The sequence below is a fragment of the Diorhabda sublineata genome, chromosome X (assembly GCF_026230105.1).
Source record: "Diorhabda sublineata isolate icDioSubl1.1 chromosome X, icDioSubl1.1, whole genome shotgun sequence".
Taxonomy (NCBI): Eukaryota; Metazoa; Arthropoda; class Insecta; order Coleoptera; family Chrysomelidae; genus Diorhabda; species Diorhabda sublineata.
Genome location: NC_079485.1, coordinates 10,723,289 through 10,742,395, shown reverse-complemented (window position 1 = coordinate 10,742,395; position 19,107 = coordinate 10,723,289). Strand labels below are relative to the sequence as shown.

General features: G+C 29.8%; 1 long non-coding RNA gene across 1 annotated transcript; it reads right to left on the bottom strand.

Moving 5' to 3' along the window:
- Positions 1-406: 406 nt before the first annotated feature.
- LOC130451400 (uncharacterized) lies at positions 407-12,995 on the bottom strand. The gene is made up of 3 exons (XR_008910720.1): positions 12,962-12,995; positions 11,931-12,006; positions 407-612 (listed from the first exon to the last, which is right to left on the bottom strand). It is a non-coding gene; the product is annotated as an uncharacterized LOC130451400 (long non-coding RNA).
- Positions 12,996-19,107: the final 6,112 nt, after the last annotated feature.

The window sequence follows — 19,107 nt, the reverse complement described above, 5'->3', positions numbered from 1 at the left end:
CATTAACTCAAATGATCTTAACGCAAACCGGAATTACAATATCAAAATAGACATAATTCGAATATATTTCATAATAATATTTCAAAAAAATCATATTTATTACATATTCTTATCCATGTAAATATATAGATAAAAATATGAGTTAAAAACAGGGAATTTACTGAATTTATGTTATCAACAAAGTTTACCACATGATGTTGTTAAATAACGACATAACTGATGCTACAGGGGTATTCATATACAAAAATGCCAGTGAGCAATTAATCGGTGAGAAGTATTCTTTGGATACATATCTGCTTGCTGATGACGCTACATACAAATAATTCGTTATTTTTTGTTCTTAAACTAAAGGATTTAAAACAATTCAAATGGTAGAGTTTTGTAAATTTTATTTTCAAAATCTGGTTATTATCTATGTGAACTTGACAAAGAGCTAATTAAATACACTTTATGATAATTATTTACATAAGTATATTAACAGAGTAGGCTAAAATCAGGTATATTTTTGGTTCGTTTCTGATATAAGTATTACGAATCAATTTCAAATTCAGCTCCTCGTAACAGATCATGATTCAGCGATTTTTCCATTATACTGACGCTAAGAAGTGGATACTGTAAAAACAGGATTAATTTTATAATTGAAATGTTTAATATTATGATAGATACTTAGTTATAGACTAGAAATCTGAAATGATACGAGAATTATATTGCAGCCCTACTCCGATAATCTACATTTACCTGTGACAAAACCCACATTTTTTGCTATTAAAACACATAAAGAGTATTAATAGCCTTTAACGAACCTTAATTCGAATGCATATGGTGCGCCTCTCTCCCGGTATTATAAATTGAAACCGTATTGTATAGATCATTAAAAAAGTTAACAGACATTGATTACGTTATGATTTACACTTTTTTATTCTCACGGTACATTGTTGATCAGAAGCGGGTTATATCAAAATAAAACATTAAATAAAAACATAAATTTTAACAATTGCCCTACATGAATAGCAATGAATACAACATAGTAAGCTCATATAACGTTTTTACTCACTGTCAATACGAAATATCGACTTGTAAATCAAAATCTGCAAGCTGCCGTACAGTAAAAAAATCAGGCAACCCTTAACTCAAATTCGTTATAAGCTATAAAACTTTATACGACTTCAGTTTGAATAAAGTGCACGTAAATCATGACTTATTTTTACTATCCGAATTTTACTACTTCGAGGGCCAGCGGTAGTTGCCTATAATCCTAATCTATTCACATCTATTCACATGCATGTGAAGAGTAGTCCTAAACAATCCAATTTCAAATTGATTGTACTACAGATGTAAACGGAAATTTTTTGAATAAAGGGAACTGTAAAGCTGTGTTTCAAGTAAACTATGAAAAAAGTTATTGAAACGAAATCTCAGTTCACAATCTGTGTATACATTGATACATAAACAAATAGTTCAAACATTATCAAACCATGTTTGACCGCTTCAAACTATATTCAACTACAATAAATTAAAATTACACATTTTATGCACCACAGATTTATATTTTATTCGATAACCTTTTGGTTTGTAGAGTGGCTGCGGGGACGTTTGAATTGTTACTGGAAAATGAAGATAGTAACCTATTTGCATGAATCTTGAATGTGTAGCTAGAATTATTATTGTAGAATATTTGATGTTACATTCTCCTAAAATAAAGTTTAGCTTTACTTTTGAATCATACAGAAGGCGTAAATTCTGTTTGTTCAAGAGGTGCGATCATGTATTCCTTGTTTTATTGCTTAGATTCGTAAATAGTTTCTGATGATCGTATTTTGGACGAGCTAAGCATCTATCGTAATATTTCCTGTTTCATTTATTTTAAAATTAGAATGTTATCAAGGAAATCGCAGCATACAATACTTGCGAAATATTCCAGTAATTTTTTCTCCCATGATAATGGCAATTCAAAATCAAACAAAATATAGAGTTGGAGAATTATGGCCGGTTTTGATTTGATAAAGTTTGCTAAAAAATGAAACAGCAATATATTCTGCGTCATTTTGTTGATGATGAACATTGTTCTGGACATTACATTGGATAATTACAATAATGCTTTAGACGAAAAGGAAAAAAGTATCAAAGTGTACTAATCTCGCTATTAGAATAAGACAAATATGGCCTAAAAAGAGTTTGAATAAAGATAATTAATTATAAAGTTCTCATGCGGCAATATCTCATGTCGTACGGTTTGTAAATTTCATAATATGTGTCATATTTATTAATTTACTCTATTTAATAAATAGACGATATTAATCATTTATTAAAAATATTGTTGGTTATTATCAATTCACATGTGAATTTTATAAATAAATCTTGATAAATGTATTAACTTTGTTACTGTGTTCAGAGCATATCGTTGAATAATACAAATGATTCTACACCTGTTATTTTCAAAGCTCACTTTAATTTTTACTTTCCCATATCAAACAATGCGATGTTAATTAACTCGAGGTAACATTAAATTTTTGGGAAAATTAGAAGAAATGTTTATTTAAAAATGTGACATTATTCAAAATGAATGATTTTGATATCGTCTGAAACCACTCACATCATTGAACATTGCCTCCATTGATAATTCTTGTACACGACTTATTCTTAAAAATGTAATTAATATACACCTCAGTGGGATTGTACATAGCGCACTCAATCCACAGATCATCATATTCAGATGGATCTTGACAATGTTATTTGTTTTAACCAAATTGATATCAACTCAGGGTTCTGAACCTCAATAAATACTACCATTGGCGAATAATTTAAGTTATTTGTAGGTAGTTCATACTACTACCTCTGAACTAATAAACTTTCAAATTTATGTTTCTGTGTATAATATTTTTAATAATGACAGAGCACGAGAAAAAATGTATTGAGCAATTTACTAGTTGCAATTTTATTAAGATAAAGATATTCAAGTTATTGTAAGAACCCTTTCTTACTCAAATGAAATATAACCAAAGCAGGTTTTGATGGTAAAATAATAATCCTTTGTTTATATAAATAACCTGAACAAAACCTGTTATTACTTATTATTAAGGTGAGAATAGAACTTGAAGAAAATATATATTTTTAAATAAAATATTGCAAATCAAGTAATTAGATCTAATTGCAATAAATTTTATCACTTGAACTTCCTAATAAATCCCTTACTGTTAATTTAGTATTGTTTATAATCAGTTCTTATGAGGATTTGGAAAACCCTACACATAATGAAAAGGACACATAAACGAGAGCACACCACAACAATAATGAATCGTAAATATTCATGTACGATTTATACTAACACTAAATCCAGTTTTGTGTCAAATTTGCCAGCTTAATATCTACTTACGCAGGCAGATGCATCTGGGGCTCTGAACTTTGATTACAAAACTGATTCCATCTTGGATCATCTGTGTAAAACGTCTAGAAAATAGTTGGTTTCTAACTCTCAAATCTTCCAATTTAGTTTTGTAGAAACTGAATATTAATACGTAATATCGAAGTTATATACATACATACAACATTTTTTATCTCACTTCATACCATTGCAAAACGTGTATCATCAACTTTTTTATTCATCTTACCAAGCTAAATCTTTCGATTGTCATTGGCAGACAAATTAGCTGTGAAATTCGTATATACATATTCCTACAGTTGTCACCGCCAGAGACAGCGTACAAAAAAGGGAGAATCAAATTTAAATTCCAATCGACCAGGGAGAGCACTGAATGGACCTGAATTCCAAAATGTGTTAAATCACAATATAAAAAAAATTCTGTACGCATCATATCAATATCACATTATGTAAAGATCTATCACCGAAAAAATTGAATTGTCGTGGTGAAAAGGAGACTAGAGTCGCCCATTTATTATTTTCTTAGATGTGTTGACCATTCAATAGGGAATTTCTATTATAATGACATTTGAAGGGTGACGGGTATATATCTGGACAAGGACATATCTGGCGATCCAGCACCATGTCGTTCACACTTACTACAAAACCAATTTTCTACGCTTCATGACTCTTTCTCGTCAACAAAAACCTTCGGCTTTAAATTCTAGTGGCCGATAAAAAATATAATTTCACATGTGCATGCGCTATATTTTCATATAAAGGGTGTCCCAAAACTAGAAAAACAAAAAGTGATTGGAAGAAATTCAGAATTTTTTATTTAGGATGTCATATACTGCCATTCAAAGCTCAATCAAATAAAATTATAATTATATTTTTTTTAGTTATGTTACCCTAAAGTCGTGAATTTATGGCTATTTATTGAGAGGACCTTCTGCAAGGTCGCACTATTATAATATCACCTACTTGCTTAGAAAGAAATTTGAATTTTATAAAATTTATTCTATTTTAATACAGAGTATATTTGCTATTGCTACTATCTTGCAAATCCATAATATTTTTTACGGGTTCTAAGCTATATATATTTGTGTACATAAATCTTTATGGGTTCTCAATTATTTTCAGTTTTTCCAATTCTCAGCAGTTACATCTTGATTTTCCGTCTTTATCAACTGAATCACACTACTGTTCAAATTAGGTGTATTATTGTGAGGACGCATATTAGACTTTAATTTATGCCATATCAGCTCAATCGGATTAAAAATACACTAATATAGTTGAATAAGTTGAATTACTTCGTGACCTGCTTCCTTCGCAATTTTATCACAAACGTATTTCTTTGAAAAATAATAAGTTTTCACACTTTCCAACAATTGTTGAACGTTATTACTTTCGTGGAAATATATATTACGTACGCACAAAAAGTTTTGCATTTCACTTTTTCTATTATTGGAAACTGGTATCTTATTATTTTGGCGACTGTGGATTATTCATCACAATACAGCTATTCAGTGGTATATTCGGCAATCATTTAATTTGAAACCAATCTTCGAAAACTACCGCGGTTGATTCGCATTGATAATCCAGAGAAATTCGAAATATTCTTAGCTGCTACAAACAGACATTCTGGCATCCATCCTTCTTCTGATCCGATTAGTTATTCTTCTACTTTTAATAGACGGAGCTTTCGTGTAACATGTTTTTGAACCACCAACCCATCCTTTACTGGGTGTATCATGGGTGTCGTTCTATGTTTTATCTAAGTAGATTATCGTTCGGTAGCTCTGTTATACGATTTAAATTACACCAAAAAGTTGTATTGTACTAATAGTCAAATAGATATCAAATATCAGTTATTTTATTTTTTTATACAAATTTTCACTACCTCTAGATCTTTGTATCAATTTTAAGTAAAGAATGCCTCAATTATTTGGGTAAGAGCTGATTTGACAACAATGTACTCTTACATAACTACTATGATCCCAACCAAAATATTACAAGCAGCTTTTGAGATAATGCATTCCAACATTTCGATTATAATTTTAAAAATTATTTTTTTTAAATCATCCGGCAGATGTAGACTAGGGTGGTCGTTAAAAATTAAATTTTTTGCAACGCCATCTAAATAGCTTTTTTTTGATGAAAAAACACTGGGAATTTTTTTTATTCAAAACAACACGTGCCTCCACACGATGTAATTTAATTAAACGTTGAACTAATGCAAGAGTACAACCGTTTGTTTACAAAAGATGAAGGACGAAAACAATTCCTCATCCAAATCTTAGATGGTTATAGAAGAGGAGGCATTCAAAATTCGGAAGAATTAAGCTTAATTGATGCTTTGAGTGAAGAAATCTGAATATTAAATTAACGTTTGTACCAATATTTTTTTAAAATAAAAATATCAATTCGAATATCTTCAATTTTTTTATTTAATAGGCTAAATCAACGAAAAAAATATTTTAATTTAGATTTTTGTTTATTGTTATTTTGATCAAATATTGTTATTTCTATAAATTCCCATAAAATTATTTTTCCTGAAAATTCTCAACAAAAATAATACTGAAAAATTAACTTAGATCGTGTAGAGGCAGGTGTTGTTTTGAATTAAAAAAATATTTCCCAGTGTTTTTTATTAAAAATCTTTTTAGGGAGCGTTGCAAGAAATTCAATTTTTTACGACGACCCAAATGTAGAGTAGTGGTAAGAAAAAACAAACTTTATACTATCTCCTGAATTATGTACAACATAATTTTAACAAGTTCCAATTCAAATTCACTTGCTTAAAATTTAGGTACTAAATGTAAATGTTTGTTTAAATTTCGCTAATACTTTATTCTTCACTGAAATCTCAATGTTTAAATTGTAAGTTAAAAAAGAACAATTTAGGACAAACTGTATGTAAGAAACTGGTATAAGCGAGATATAAAACTTATCTCCCTTTGGATTTCCGATGAGAAAAACAATCTAATTTAATATGAGTGTTACTTATTCCAGAAATAATATCAATAAAATATGACTGTAAAGCTGCTTTTATAGAATCCTACAGCAATAACATATTGCTTTAGAGCTTCAAACCCAAAACAAAGAAACTTATTCCGCTTTTTGAATGATTGAAGTCGTTTAAAGTGTGTTTTATTGAATACTGACTAATAAAAATGCACTACAAAATACAGGCATGTTAAATTGAAGATCTTTATGATGTTTCCAAATGACGACGTCGGCATTATATTTTCAAGATTATGCTTTCATTTACGACTGTTATTTCTTTGGTTGTACATGCCGACGCGTCGCGTGAATCATTGTAATCACAAATATTGAGAATAAAGGGTGTCCTAATTTTCCATAAACGATCGGTAACCGAACTTTAACTCATTCGTAATAGAAAACTTCATATTTAAAAAATTAAAAACATTACTACAAAATATCTCAGTTGTTATTTAAAATTTAAATTTGAAATACTGAAAGACATTTCAAACCTTTCTACTAACATACAATGGATTTTGGGTATAACGAGATGAAAAAACCACTCAATTTCGTCATTATTTCCGGACAAGGACAAGTTATTTGCACATAGTTGGTATTCGCAGTACCAATTCGTAATTTAACAGTTTCTTCCAAGGAAGTCTTCTATCAAGGTGGATTCCAAGATGTTTGGCCTCCTCCCTCGGTGAAATTTGACACTCATTTATAGTGACGTATGAACAATATCTTTGTCATTGCTGTAGCCTGTCCAAATGCAGTTTGAGGATCTCGGTGTAATGCTACTAAAACAGTTTCATTGGCATATGTTGCAATCAATGTATTGTCTGATGTGGATAAATCTTCTAAGTAGAGAAGATATAGAAGACCCAAAACGCTACCTGCGTTGATTTGATGTACCGATGTTCGAGGTAGGATTTAAGAATGTGGAAATAATTTAAAAAAGGAATTTTCTGATTTTGTGAAGTAGACCCAAGCGTTTTTCAAAGGCTTTACTTATTACAAAGATGAATATTCCAGTAAATGAAGTTTAAATATGTCGAGCACAAAGTTGATTTTAAGTTAGTGTAAGGTTCTGTTTTCTTATCACTGTTAATTTTATATAGTGTGACATCAAGAAAATAAATCAAATTATTTTGTCTAATCTAAATTTTCGAGTATTCATGACAATCATCAAATATTTGGTTCATATTTTCAATTACATTTTTGCATAATGAACAGAAAAAATGTGGACTATTAAGTTTGAGAAAGAAGTTTCCTAAGATATACCATTTCTAATTGTGCTATAACCTGAAACTCCCGAAGCTTAACTACCAATAAACCAGAATTTATTCAAGAAAATACATAGGAAAAGTAACAAACTAAATAATTTTTATCGTGGGAGCATACCATGAACTATTAAAAAAAATCTCTCTTGCCATAGATGTGGGTGAGTATATAGCTATATCTTCACATCAAACTTTGAAATTAAAATTAGGATGATATTTATATTGCTTTTCCGCTAAATTTTCACCAATATATATTTTTGTAAAGTATTTACACCAATTATAAAATATATGGAGTCAAACCATACGCAGTTTTTGTTTTCAATGTATAGTGATGAATTTCTTTCCTTTCCAAGTGAGAATTCTTGTACATTAGGGATATTATGAAAATACACTCATTTCAAATAGTCACGCAGACATTTGAATTATATTCAAATTCGTTTGTAACTAAATAAGAACAATAAAAATTTGTTGAAATTACGTCAGCGTTCAAGATATAATATATGTGATAAGGCGATCGTGACTTCTGGACGATCCTACAGACAATTTCGAACTCTCAAAGAAACTTTGCCCCTCATTTACATAATTGACATATCAAAGGAAATAGCTTTGTCAACGATCTCACTGATACAATAAAAGTAAAATCTGGCTAGGGCTGAGATAAAATTGACAGTAATTAGGAATATATTTGAAAAATCAGGTTCCGTCATAAATGTTTTTAATATTGTTTATACGCATTCTGGAAAGTGACCGATGGCTTATGTTTCTGTTCTCATAAGATTTGAATGCATGCTATTGTAAACATTTATGAAATTCGGTTTTGGATTTTCGTTAAATACTTTGTACAATAATTTATAGTAGCTTTAGATTAACTTCTTACCAATCAGAAGAATCGTGTATTTACACAATACTCAAATTATGAATGTGACTGGCATCCTACTTTGAAGTGGACTCACTATATTTTAAATTTACCTACATTACTCAACATTCTATATTATTTACTTCCGGTAAGACTTCCTATTTTTCTTTTTTTTTTATTTTGTGTCCTCAAAATATACAAATTATCAGTTTAAATAAATATTTTTCATCTCGATATTTACAAATGGTCATCAATTGATCAAAAGTTCTCCAAATAATGCAAATAAAGTATGCACCAAAAAGTTGGTAACAGAAAACATAAGATATCATTGAGTAGAGGGGTCAGTAGAAAATGTAGATATAAATAGTTTCTAAAAACTTAGCATTATTAATTCAGACATTGACATTCAAACAGTATTTTGCAAAAATTATGCGTTATCATTAGTGACATAATGAGACTGATTATGGTTATAGGATTGAAATGATAATCACACATTTTTATGATTAGTCTCTCCATAATGAAAATTCACTCACTAAATTGATGGAATCGTAGCTCATTTGTTCTATTGAGAAAATGATGAGCATCAAATTTATTACTATACTCACCATACATATTTCTATAAAGAATTCCACCAAGCATTGAAAAAGATTATATACTATATAAATATATTTTGCTGCCCATGATGGCGAACCAATTAGGGGAAAGCAGCTCCCAAATGGGATTGACTATAATTAGGGATAGTTTACAAAAAAATGGAAACCATCATATATTAGAGGGAAAATGTCAGAATTAATTCCTGGTCTGGTGGCCCTTAACTTCATTAAAATGAACCGACTCGTCCAGCTCGCTGAGGGTAAAATCTCAAATTGCATTTAATAAGTTTTCAATTTTTAGCAATTTAATATGCTTCGTTTATAGGACTTCATTCTGAATTCTCTCGCAATCAATCAGTTATGTCAAATATTGTGAGGGATTTGTTTTTCGCAACCCTACAATGGTCAATCCATTTTTAAAATTACCCTTCCAGAGAATGATAAATGATAATAAAAAATTGGTGTTCATATTTCTGTTAATTCGACGCTATATATTCATGTGCAATTAAAATCAGTTGTACGTGTAATAATTGTTAGTTACTGCAACATAATTACGTGCATTCAGAAATTCTAGTGTGATTATACCCATAAAAATAGCATAATAATTCGAAATGTGATGCGTTTTTTAACCTTTTGGGATATCATTTTACGAATCAACAATCGTATCCATGAACAAAGCAAAAATCCTTGGAATACATAATTTATACAAATACCGACTATTATTACAGATTGAATATTCAATTAATAATAAATTTTTCAAAAATTCTGCGTAAACAGCCTTTGAAATAGTTCTTCCTTATGTCTCAATTGCACATTCTTAACTCAATATTTTTTATTGAAAATTGAAATGATTACAGGAAATTCATGTTACTTTTTTAATTAATTAAAAAAAAAGCCCGTATGAACAAGTGTTGGTAAAGTCTCAATAAAATGATTCTATATTTCATTTACTTAAGAGGAAAATGCTTTATTGTCAAAAAATTGTTACAAAAGCTTGTAAAAATAAAAAATCTAATCAACTGGCATTTGTTCGTGTATATATCTGATATGTTTCTATTATTCACAATCTGCTCAAAACCTTGAAATGGTAAGATTCAAATGTGTCGCTAATCTTGCCAAAATCTGCTGCATTTGTCTGACTCAACCGTGCTCAAGCCAATTTGAAACATTTATTTGTGTAGGAAACGGTTTTCCTATTGTTCAAAACGGGAATGAGTCGTCTAACATTCAAGGTTGACGAACCCAGTGGCTATGTACCAGACTAAAACCGTAATGAACCTTTTCATATAGGTAGTAATAGTAATGGATAGTAATGAAATTGGTTATAACGAAGAATAATTCTACTATATTAAGTGGACTTGACACTAGAACAATGGAAGAGAGCTTACATTAACCTTTATTTCTTCAAATATTTCTACTTTGTGGTGTTTATAGATTTACAAAAATGATTCTCTCCTAGCATATGTTCCGAAAACAGTAACATATGTTCATCTGTTCTGTTGCTATAAAAAATGCACATTAATTCAAAAAACGTTTTCACGGGCTCCGAAAAGAAAACGGAAATCATTATACTCTATTCTGACGAGTCAAATTGGAGTAAAAATGATCTACAAGAAGGTGACCAATGATGATATTTCACCACCATATATCCGTATCATGAGTGAATTTTTTTCGCAAAACAAAGTAAATTCGTCTCGTGAAGAGAATATCATGCTGTAAATAAATTTAGTAGAGAAGCAAAAACAAATTAGAGTCTAAATGTAATTCTTGGAAGTAAAAGTAATTCTGAACCAGATTCTGAATCAAGGGTAAAGGGAATATAGGGCTGTAAAAATGCCATGCCATGTTATCAACTCATTAGGAAAAATTAAGTAGAATTGTATAGGATTACGCTTGAAATATTACTTATAAATAATGTTGAAAAACTTTTTTATTAATGACGATCATAATGTGGACTTTAGAAAGATAATAAACCTTGAGCATTTTAAATATACCTAGAATTTTTACAACTCGTCCATTCTCTTTTTTCAATAAATTACGAGCTATAAATTTTCAAAATAAAAGTCAAATATTCATTTGAGAAACTTTGCATGTACTATTTTAGCTGGAAGATTATTAATTCCATTGAATAACTTGTCATATGCATACATTTATCAGAGATATAGTAATCACGTCACAAAAGACTGCATCCCTAAAGAGGAATTTATCCGGTTCCAGTAACTGCTCTTTATTTTACTGAAAATTTATATAATTATTAGTTCAAGTGTTTCATTGTGATTTTAGTGAGTAGTACTAGAGATTCAGGTAAGTACAAGCATTATATTTTGATTGGTGATGAAGATACTAAATCCAGAGGATTGAACAATTATATAAATTGTAATTGGAATAAGATCGAGCTGTGTCTTGTCTGAATCAAGTGGTTTTTTGAGAAGATTTATCTTCACAGTCGAGTGGTGTTTCAATCTAATGTATATTATGTTTACAAATTACACCGTCGTATCCAAATTATCATAAATACATTGCACTACTGATTTCTAGATAATTTTTTGGAAAATATCCCCCAGTACTGTAAATCTTCTGTAAAGAATGAATAGATGAATATTCTTATATAATTAAAATAAAAACCTGTATTTAGTTTTACTTTAAATGTGAAATCATGTAAAATATTTTTTCAAATCATAAAAATAATATTGAAATTTAACATTATCCTTTGAAACTAGTTATCCCCCTTCGTCTTATAGAGGGGGTACTAACTAACTAACACCATTCGTTTCCAAGTATTTTACAAAAAAAAAATTTAAAGTGTTTAATCAAAAGTGTGTACAGTTATGGGATGTATACAATTAATTAGTTACTTTGTTTCCACCCGCATATTTGCATCTATCAGCTTTCGCCCACATCCAATTCTTAATAGTTCTGGTCGACTTATAACTGAAATAAAATAGTTTTTGTTGAAGTGTTGAGTTCGATGATTAATATGGATAAATCGTGGAGATTTTACTTCAATTAGCGGTTAGGGTTATTGAAAAAATGTCAAAGCAAAATGCAGATGAAAAAGTTCACTTCAGTGTATTACACCAAAAGTCCCCTATTATTTTCAAATAACACTTGCTATTCCAACAAAAATTCAATTAGAAATTGCACTATCATATCTTGTAACACATACCAGTCAAGAAAGCTTGTATTTTTTATTTTATTTTCAACTAAATTGTTCAAAAAACTGTTAATTTCAATATACCATTTTGTATTTAGCACCTAGATACTTTCTAGGAATCCCGGTAATTTTATTTTGTTTATTCAACCCAATACATTCAATTCACATATTACCACGTATCATTTTAAGAGCCCCATCTCTTGAATACTTGTTTTGTGGATTAAAATTTTTGCCCTCCACAGATACGGTTGGCCTTGATATTCTTGCACAAATTTCTCAATTGTTACTTCAGTCCAATTAGACTACTTGTCTCCCTACTCCAGTTCCATTTCTACAGTCTGAGTCAAGACAGCTCTTGTACTAAATTATGAAGTACATGGTTATCTACTAAAACTTAGTTACTCTTTCTAATACTTTTTCCAGCTATTGGAATCGTGTATTGACAGTTTCCTCTATATTTAAACTAAGTTTACTCAATCAAACCATTCAGTTTTAAGTTAGATTCATATTCATTCAATTCATATTTTTCACTAAAAATTGCGATTAACAAATTCTATACTAAAATAATTCATTTATAAAATATTGTAGAATTTTCGTACTACTATTTCATTTTCTTCTTATATATCTAAATATCGACTTTTATAAATAAACGTACTACACAGTAATTGTATAATAATTCTGGTTTGTTCGAAAGTTTCTTGAAATATGATTGAATGACAGATATAGAATTACCTTATTTGCATTATGTCTTTTATTTACATTCACAACTGAATAAACACGCTTTATTTATTGAGATATTAGTAAGTAATAGATTCTAAACCGCACAAAAATGTGAATTATTGTTAACTGAATGAATCCTACTACAGTATAATAAATTCAGGACCGTAATAAGAATGCCGATGACTATAATAATCTTAATGAAAACTATATGCATAGCATCAATTAACTGTATGAATAAGCGTTTTGATTTTTTTTATACTGAGACAAAATAAAATATACTTAAATAAAGTGACTTTTTTTCTTATTTTAATATAATACGACTAGGAAATTTGATTCATTGTTTCATTGTAGAGAGAATTTTCAATTGTCTTTTTTACGTGAATATTTCAAGGTCAATAAACGCATAATAAGTATAAGAAGCATCAAAAGCGTCACGAGATGTTATGCGAATTAGGAGATCATTAACATCGCCATATGATTTGAATATCGCTTAAGTAAATGAGATCATCGTCTCAGTTTCTGTTTTACGAAATTATTTCCTTCCATTTCCTTCCTGTTTAGACAACATGACAAATCATCATTTTTGGCTTAATCCTCGATAAACCCCTTCCAAAAATAATACCTTAATATGAATAGAGATGTTTTTATCTCAAACTCTCTACTAAATGGCAATAATTTTATTGGTAGTGAATTCTAAATTAGACTTCTGAAGATGCGTATGAACAAGCAAATTTGTTGATTAAATAAAAATCATTTTGTAATGAGTATACTTTGAAAAAAATACAATTGATTTCAATTATTGAAACATACTTTGTGTTCTGTTCACCCATTCTAAGTAATTTATCGATATAGAAGACACTAATTATATTTTCAAAACCCTGTACTCATAAATTATGGAATCTTAATAAGAATATGAAGAAAAATCAAACACAAAAATTATCTCCATTAACTATAGGTTTAATAACATTGTTTCTGCCTTAAAGCCATAATTATATTTTAACGATGGTTTTTATACTTTTCACAATGTGAAAATTATTTTTTGAAAAATCAGTGATATTATACTGTTCGGAAAATTTCTTTTGTTTTCTTTCCAATAAATCCGCCTCTGATAAAAGTAATGTTCATACCAATTTTGAACCATGACAGTAACAGTGATAAGAGCTATTTTACTACACAGTTACATACCTAGTACTGGCTGGTACTTTATTAAGGGCCCTCTCACTTCACAATCACGCAAAGTAACAATCACCCATTGTTTCCGTTAATGGTCATTTAGAATTATCAATATTTAATAGACCCAAACGTGCCATTCGAATACAGACGCATGAACATAATTTTTTATGTTTATTTGTCCCTATTAAATGACGCTCATGATGCTATAATCGTTTCAGAATACTTTTGTTTACTAGGGAGTGTGATGTTTGATGTTATGACTGAATTCTCACTTCGTATTTTTAATATTCAAAGTTTGCATTAGGTTGTTATCCAAACCATCACATGTCATTAGTTTTATTTATGATATGATAAAATACTTATATCCAGGCCCAGGTTTCATTGCATTAACTTAGTAATATTTACTATCGACTTTGCATGTGTACAAATGTTATAGAATTTAGTCAAGTCCAAAATTTATTAACATTATTTTCTTCAATTTTCTAAACAATACATAATAATATCCCTTGTATGTACTTCAAACGTCACCTAAGTTGCCTATCAACTAATAAATTCAATATAAGTAACTTTCAATTTGTACGTTTCCATTAGTAAAAGGAGAGAGTAATTCCGTTAATGTGGAAAATATCAAACCAGCTACCTAATACTGAGTAAAAAGTAGTGTCAAATGTCACTGTAGAAACGAAGATATGTGCCAGACCTTGTCAATCGGAGGGTTGCGAGAATCATGCATCCGTCTAACAAAAAAGGCACTCCACTTATTCACCTAAATACACCTCATTAAGTTAATTTTGTTTCGTGCCTAAAAACACCGAAAAAGTATGTGTCAAAGCGTATTCGATGTTTTTTGTTGAGAAGAAACATAAGGGCTAAATCCTTTGGGATTAAATACGAAACCAGAATTGGCGGTCCTAAATGGAGTGTGTGAATAATAATATTGGTAACATGAGATACCAAATTATTAGTTTTCTCCATTTTAATGAGAATGAAATTGGTATGGAGTCTTGTAATAAAAATTTTTAATTTTGAAAATATCAAATGTATTGTATGATATTACCGTCACCTAATTGTGTACTTCTACTTACATCCAAGAATCCAGCTTTTCTTAAATAATATCTATAATATAAATTTCTAAATTTTTTAATTGGTTGATTGATTACCTTTAGCTTATCAAAATTATTCGTGTAGTTGTCGATTAGCGTAATGCTTGAATTTTAAATAATTTTGTAAATAAAAATATAGTTTAAAAAGAACTAAAAAACAAGCTTTTAAAGCACAGAAAACTAAAAAGTTGAAAATCATTTTCAACTTTACAATTTGAATCCTCTCTCAAACTAAAATTTTCATTAAATGTGCTACTTGCTCTTAGTCCAAAGGAAAAATTCAAACAAATAAACACAACTACATACAGGTGAAACTAGTATAAGCGTGTTGAAAATCCGTAAGTGGCTTATTTTTATTGTTTGTTGGCTATTTTTAAGAAAAATCCTAACTATGTAGTGTGAAACATAAGATGGAAGTGTGTATTGAACTATTTGTCATTTGAACTTTACTTCTAAAAAGCATCTTGAATCTTGAATTATTATTCGCAGTATTTCTGTCTACCATCAGAAGTGGTGATAACCTTTTTCAATCATCGTCCAGGGATATCATTTACTATAATCAGTCCAAAAATACTTGATAAAATGAAATATTTTAGCCGAATAGGTATATAATAGTTTACAAATGAAAAGCTATCTGCGCAATTGCAGGAGAAGTACATGACAAATCCAATTTTTTTCTTCTCACGGTGTTGTCGCGTTGTCTCTTAAGGATCTTTTCAAAGCGTCGGTTCAGAAACTCATCTTCATTCATTGTTATATTACAGAAATAATTCATACGACATTCTATTTCAAAACAAACCGTTTCTATTACTTTTAGTTCTTGTTAATAAAAATCTAGCTCGCATTAAAATTCAAACCAATGTTTGGATATCTTAAAACTTAAGGAGAAACGTAGGTATGGAGTGGAGGAATGTACTCCCAAGAAAGTAAAAACGACTTTTTCCCCTAATTAGGACAGTCAAAAGTGTAATATTAATTATTTATATAACAGATCAGTATTATCGTGATTTGCTGACACGTTTTGATGTCGAACTTGAGAGAAAACACATTTGTTCAAGAAAGGAGCTGCTCCATCACGACAATGCGCTTGATCATTCGTCCGCTATTTTTACGGAAAAAGTCACGAAATTGCCTTATAATTTATTTCTTCATCCACCTGATCTAGATCCCTCTAATTACTTTCTGTTTTTCTGTAATAATAAAAAGCATTTTTTATGGTTTGAAAAAAAGGGAAACTTGATGGACTGGAAATTAGAGAAAAAAATAGCTTTTTCATAGTTAAATCAGTCTTCTGTTAAACCACCCTCTAATAGTGAATCTACTCGACGACCGATGAACAAATTTCCGATTTTGGAGGATTTTGCGACACACAAAATTATAAATACAAATTACAAATGCAAGAATAAATGCTTTGAGAAGGCTAGGATTTGAGGTTCTTTCTCTGATATATCCACTATTTTGAGCTAACAGTTTCACTTTGCACGGCTGCAGTATATTAACTTCATTGTAGAAATATTTTATCCTTATTTTACAAACTGAGTCGTTTTCTGTACTGTCCGCGTTACAAACTAGTTTATGTACTGTGTACACAATTGCTCTACGTTTTTCACTTTTAAAAATTGTTGGGTATCACCTGAAAGTTGTTATATTTGCTATATTTTATTTAGAAGCCAGAACTAAGGAAAAGAATTTCTCAAAAGCAATTAATCAGCTCAAGCTTAAACTAGTTATTATTCACTTAAACCATAATATTTACAATACAATTTTAGATATTTTAATTCAAATGCTACATACTGAAGCAATCATGAAGTGTAGAAATTGATTTTATCAGAATATTACTGAACAATTACATCATTTCAGTGGCGACCTAAAGTAAATATGGGATTAATTTTCAATCTATCCCCCTAGTTGTACGGAGTATCGTTGTCAATTAGTCCGAATTTAAAAGTAATGCCGTTGGAAATTAAAACGATTCAATCCAGATTGCTGTTGTCTGCGATACGTGGTCCTTTTTAAAATTGAAATTATTTTTTGAATTGGATATGAAATGGAATACTGTGGTTCATATCGTTGCACCAACACTGATGATTGAATTAAAAACAACGGCTTTCGCAGCGGTTTCATTTATGCAAATAAGACACATACAAATATATGTTTGCTTTTAGTATCATAGTATTTTGACTTTTAATCAAAAACAATTTTGGTTAACACATAAATTGTATATTTTAATAAAGTATAGAAAAATAATTGTTATTAAAAAGTATTCACGAAAAAAGCTTCGGATAAATCCTGGATATTCTGAGAAACCCTTTTGCTTACCAAAATTATAATTTTTTTCTGGAATTGATATAAAATGTAATGGAGAGTCGTAACCGTAACCAATGAAGGAAAGCCGCATGTTAGTTGGAACTATTACAAAATAAAACTCTCTTCTTCTGAATTGATTTTATTTTTATCACAGAATCTTGAATACTGCTGAACAAACACATCTTGTCGTATGCTGTAACTTTCAGTAGTTTTTCATGAAGCGCAATTTTTTTCCAACTACAACAGCAAAGAAGTTGAGCTCTTCTCCCATAACTTTATTTCAAATTTTACGAAATATATGTACTAATAAAGAATCAAATGTCATTTTAAAATACTTCGTTATATCGTTTAACACCAATATATTATCAATCAGAATTGGTGAACATGTAAGTAACAACATAGTAAATAATTGTTTATTTGTGTTAGAATCATCTAATTACAACTGTAGGCGTAGTGAGGGTCCCTTATTTACATTAACATGTAGCACAATATATATATTACTGGTAGTTCAGATTACTGCAAATATTTGACTTACCATCCAAACGGTAAATTGTACCTAATGGTATATTAATAATTCACATTAATTGATACTCGCGATTAAATTAATTCAATCTAGAAATGGAATAAAATAGGAAAAGCTGGCAATGCCATATGTCTATGCCAATATTTTGTTAGTAGAATGTGTGGAGATTGCAAGCACAATTTCTAATATTAGCAGAACTAAGATAATATTGAATCTCACTATTCTTTGAGAATTAGGAAATACGTGAATATTCGTATATTGAGTGAAATAGCTCAGAGGTTATTTGTACTTGGATCAATGATTTCATTCTTCAATACAGTCTCCTCTGAACTTAGTTCAACGTTTATTCATACCCTTAAAAAAATTTATCAAGGTCATCAAAATGGGTATTTCCGCCGACCAGTTTATTCAGATTTAAAAACCAAAAATATCAATTCGAAGCTTAATCCTGAAAACAAGGTCTTGATTACAATTCGTCTCTAGTGCTTATGGTTGGAATCCAAGTTAAACGGCGCAAAAACTCGTCCATATTCCGGTTAAATAATAGGATTGTGTTCGAGGTGAAGTGTGAGAACACGAGGCACTCATCTTGGGAAAAGCTTTATCATACCCATTTCATCAATGAAAATTGAGACCATTGAGCATATGACATATTGTGGAGACCTCAAAGGAGTGTCTGGAATATTTGGTTGTTTCGTAATTTCGACCAAAATAAAATAAATTTAAAGAAATTTTGGATGCAGGACGTCTCCCGAATTCTAACCGCTATATTTATCCTACAATAGGTCTTCTATTAGTTCTCTCTCCTTCGTTTCCTTATCTATGCCCTCTCTCTAACTTCTACGTAGTTTTTTTTCTCCTTTTCACTTTTGGTGTCCACTCTATGACCTGTTCAGGTGGTCTCTACCTGACATACTTTGTACATATATGACCAAACCAGATTAGTTGTTTGGTTTTGATGTAATCGATCAATGTGTGCCTGTCATTTCTCATTCTCTTTCTCCTGGATTTGTTCGATGTTCTTTTTCAGAAGTCCATTTCGGTTGTCATTA